This window comes from Vigna unguiculata, chromosome 2 (genome assembly GCF_037176805.1).
Source record: "Vigna unguiculata cultivar grain cowpea cultivar isolate G323 ecotype 2 chromosome 2, ASM3717680v1, whole genome shotgun sequence".
NCBI classification, from domain to species: Eukaryota; Viridiplantae; Streptophyta; class Magnoliopsida; order Fabales; family Fabaceae; genus Vigna; species Vigna unguiculata.
This window is the reverse complement of record NC_140793.1, coordinates 7,818,120-7,823,248: the sequence shown is the minus strand read 5'-3', so window position 1 is coordinate 7,823,248 and position 5,129 is coordinate 7,818,120. Positions and strand designations below refer to the sequence as shown.

At 31.5% G+C, this 5,129-nt stretch overlaps 1 pseudogene; it reads right to left on the bottom strand.

Annotated features, from left to right (window-relative positions):
- Positions 1-1,213: 1,213 nt before the first annotated feature.
- LOC114174336 (putative calcium-binding protein CML25 pseudogene) lies at positions 1,214-2,140 on the bottom strand (annotated as a pseudogene).
- Positions 2,141-5,129: the final 2,989 nt, after the last annotated feature.

The window sequence follows — 5,129 nt, the reverse complement described above, 5'->3', positions numbered from 1 at the left end:
GCAAAATAAAAAATGAAAGGATCACTCACTTGTTCAATGTTTAGCCACAAAGAGTGAAGGTCCTTTAGAACTTTTGTGCAATATGACGACAAACAGTGGAGACCTCTTGGAAATCATGACGACAGAGGGATGAAGGCGAAGGAATGGTGTTTAGTTAAAAAAGTAGAAGATATGCTATGGAGGGTGTGGGTAATGGATACACAATGGAGAGAAAACTACAAAAATAAACTTAGGGCCTTTGAAATTTTCGTAAAATTTAACCCTAGACAGAAACCTAAATTGTAATAGGCTTAAATTTATTAATAATTAAAGCCTAGAGCTTTTCACTCAATAATAATTTTGAAATTTTATTAAATATTTAGGCTTCAGTTCCCTCAAAATCGAAGCATATAGATTGTATAGGCTTCGGTTTCCAAAAAAACTGAATACTTCTCGCTCAAATAAAATAATTTTAAAAAGTGACAATTTTGAAATTTTCATAGCAATCGAATCATATAGAAGAATAGGTTTCGGTTCTCCCAACGATCGAAGCCTATGAGTTCGCGAAAATTTTCGAAAAGGCCATCACATTTTCATATGCTTTGTACCATTTATAATTTCTTTTAAATTTAATGAAATCACTCACAAAATTTCCACTATTTTTTTTATAAATCAAAACAACTTCATTTTCTTTATTTTCCCTTTAGTTTTACTTCATCAAACTAATCCTTCAATCTAAACAATTGATTCCCATTCAAGTGATAATTCATCTTTATGATGCTCATCTTGGAGAAGGGAATATCTATCAAGTTGCTTATCATTGCTTCCCTCTCCCAAGTCATCCATTTTTCTCTTTTGAATCTTGTTCTTGTACTTTTATTGTGTTTAAATTGTTGGATTATATGGTTTCAATGTCATTTTATTCTTGTTCTTATGACAATGTTGTTCATAGTTTCCTTTATCACATATCCTATTCTATATTTGATTCTAATATTCTTGAAAATTTGTTGTTGGAACTGGAGTTTTTCTTGAGTTTTCATGATTTGAAACAACTGGGAACATAATCTCTATCTAAATTTTATGTTTCGTATATTAAATGCTTTTTCTATTTATATGACTCTTATAACTATCTTTGATTGTGAATACTAGATTGCTTAAATCATGAAAAAGAAGTTAAAGACTTTAAAAGGTGCGTGAAGAAACTAATGAAACTAAATCGAGTTTACGATCAATAGACTCTGGAAACAGCCATGCACAGAATCTCATATCAAAAAATCGAATCACTTACACCTCTTTGATTTCCCCGAAAGAAGGTGATGAACAAAAAACATGAAAAAACAACTAAGGAAACACGCGCACCCACCTAAACGCATCTAACCACGTTGATTTGTCGAGGGAAAAACGAAAGAAGCTAAAGAACAAAAGACAAAATTTTGAGACCAAAAATTTTGAATTAAAAAAAAAAGAACCTTTTTTGATTCGATGGGTCGACATGTTTATTCATTTATGTGTTCCCTGTCATCATGATCTTAAACTCCTCGAAATTAATCATGCCGTTACCGTCACCGTCGACGCCGGCGATCATTCTCCGGCACTCGTCGATGGAGCACGCGTCGCCGAGGCTGGCCATGACCATGTGCAGCTCCTCGGCGGTGATGGAGCCGTTGCCGTCGATGTCGAAAATGGAAAATGCTTCTTTCAGATTCTCAAGGACCTCGTCGGGGTCTACACCCTTGGTGTTTAACTCGATGAACTCCTGCAAATTGATGTGCCCATCGCCGTCGCAATCAACGTCTTGAATCATTCTGAAAACCTCCTCTTCGGTGGCGTGTTGGCCGAGGCACTTCATCATGGACCCCAGTTCCGACGACGAGATTCTCCCGTCGCCGTTTGCATCGAACTTTCTGAAGACATATTCCAACTCCTCCGTTATGGCGGCACGTGAATGATTTTGTCGCAATGACAGTGATGACGGTGGTGGCGGTGGTGGCGATGAAAGCAGTGACATGGGTAACGATGATGATTTGGACGATGACGATGACGACTTTGACAAGGTTGTCTTGGGCAGTTTTTTCTTCTTGCCGAAGAAAGATCTGAGGCCCATGATGTTTTCTTTTTGCGGACGCTGGTGGAAACAAACGTCGAAGAAAATCAGAGAAAGAACTCCTTCTTGTGCACACAGGAGAATCTGTGAAAGTTATTATTGGAAAGCTAAGAGTAGTGGCTAGTGTTTGTTTTTCTATATTAACAACCATTTTTGCGTGATAACAGCACTTTCAGGAACAGGGTTGTTAGGTCAACACTACGTTAATTATCATAATTTCTCTCTTCCATCTACCATCATACATTTTTAACATTCATTGTTTGAAAAATATTATACATATTCATTTCAAAAATTAGTTTTCTTAATGTTGATAATACCTTGAAATAGATTGTCAGGTGGGTAGCAGTTAGGAGAGTGTCAAAGTATATCATTTCTGTTTATTCATTCATCACTCTAATTTTAGTATCTCAAGTGGAAACTAATTATAAGTTTGCTTCTCATTTTTGTTTAGCTTTAATTAAGTATGCTATATATATTTTATAAATTTTATTTTTAAACTTATTTTTCATTTAAGAAAAAGACAATGATAAAAAACATTGAATATTCAATAGAAAAGATGTTAATATAAATTTGATTTAGAGCACGTAAATTTATCAAGTATATAAAGCATAATTAAGTCTTTTTCTAGAAATACAACATTAAATTCTTTCTTTTATATAATAAGGCTTCCTTTGGGTTACAATGAAATTGGAGTTGCATTATCTGGTAAATTCTTTACGTCTTACTTTTAAATGCTGTTAGATGATTAGTTGTAAAATTTTTAATTTTAGTTTCAATCAATAAAATTACAGCTAAAAGAATTAATGTAATTTTAAATGTAATGACTGAAAACATAAAAAAAAAAGTTAAAAAATAAGCGTAAAATAATAAACTACTCTTTTAAATTTTTTTTTTCTTTTGTCAATCGTATTACTAATGTACGGACGTGCTTGATAAAATTTGGTGACGAAAAACTACGTTATTTGAATTAAAACAAATTAAATTTTATTTGGGTTTTTTTGGTTGAACCAGTAATTCAAGAGATTTTCAATTTAAATGTATTAAATAAAAGTTAAATATAGAAAAAATATCTTAAAAATATTTTAATAAAAAAGGTTTTTATTTTTGAAATATATAATAATGAAAATTCTACTAATTTGGAAAGATTTAACTCCTTTATCTAAACCCTCCATGAGGTGTCCAACATAGCTTGACTAGGATAAAAGACATCAAAAGAAGCTAAATTGAATTAGAAAAACACCGAGAGAAGAGCAATTGAATTAGAAAAACTACTACAAAACGTGGAATCAACGAGGATATTAGACACTACGTGAGCAGTTTAAGACAATTACTTCAAATTATGTATTTTCTCTTTATGTGGAGTAACAGTTAGAATCAGTGGAAAAATATGAATTGATCGATCAAATATAAATAAGGGATGAAAAATTGTAGATACATTTTCAAACATTATAAGAATATCGTAAAGAGGAAGAAATGGCAAATCTAGTGTTGATTGTAGCTTTCATTGATTTTCCTTACCAGTTTTTATTCTATCCTTAGTAATTTATTTTCCTGCAATTTACATTTATGCAAATCCTTCATCTCCATTCTCTTATTCTTCTCCACTCTTCATTTTTATCTTTTTCTTTCATCCAGCATCCCACTTGTTGAAAAGTAAGAAAAAACCAAAAATATGATTATTGGAAAAAAAATGCACAAATTGTTGATTGAAGTCCAAATTAAATGAAAATTTAACAATTTAAGTATTATGGTGACTTTGATTTATAATATAACATAAGTGAATTTTTGTCACATTCACTTTAACAATAGATGCATAAATACCTATGCACTTGTAAACAAATCGAAAAACTCATTAGTTTGCTAGCTCACTATGCATGAATCCGCGTGGAGTAATTGGATTCATGGAATTGTAAAAGCATCGAATCCAAATCCTCGAGAAACACATCAACAATACTTCTAAACAAAATTTGGATTAAACCATTTCAAAATTCAACAACAAAAAGAATCCAATATCACTAACCAAATTATCTTATTACCCTTTGTTTACACCTACTAGAAAACCTTCTCTCTTCTTAGTTAATTCATTCAAAATTTTCCATTTTAATTCACATAATTGAAATATAGTTCACGAAGTTCTTAATTTATTTATTTTTCTTCATTTTATATTGTTAATTATTTTAACTCAAGACTATTTCTTAACTATAAAAGCATAATGAAGCAGCTACAACTCCAAAAAAAAAAAAGCCTTTGTTGTCATTTTCATAAAAATGTCGCACTATAAGTAAGAAGTTTATTTAATTATCTTCTCTTCCGGTCAAAAAAGGTGTAAATTAACCTTAGACCAAAGACAAAAATAAAGAAGTATTTTAATCTTAGCTAATTACTCACTTAGGCCAAAATAATTTCCTCATTTAACCATGGGAGTAACACTCTTATTTATAAGCAAGTCGGGTACAATTTTTAGATATACATAATTAAATATTCTCAAATAATCTAATCAAAAGATAATTAGTAAATAACAACAATAATATATCCTAATATGTTTTATATTCATCAAATGTAGATGAAATTTTTCTCCAAGATTCTCCTTTATATTATCAAATATTGTCCTCTCAATCTTAGCTTCCTATAGGGAGGTCGATCCTAGGGTGACATCCTTGCAAATCTTGAACCATCAACAGCTACCCTTAGTGATGTCTGTCCTAGGGAGACATCCTTCTAGATTCTTGCAATGACCTTGGCTTTGTGGAAACGTGTTTTTTGACTTGAATTTTCTCCTGATTCCTTGGCCTATTGAATACCTCAGTTTATTGGAGATCTTCTCCATCCAGAAGGGCACATCTTCTATTTTTAATTTTAATGAACTTTTCTTATTTGCATCTTGAGATCCATTTAACTATTTAAGTTTTTTCGTCGTAAAATTTCTATCAAGAAAGGAAAACGAATTCAATGCCTTCCTTCATCACCAAGAAAACTACAAAAAACCTTCAATCATTTGACTAACACCAATTCATTCAACATTGAGGCAATTGGCATCAACACTTGC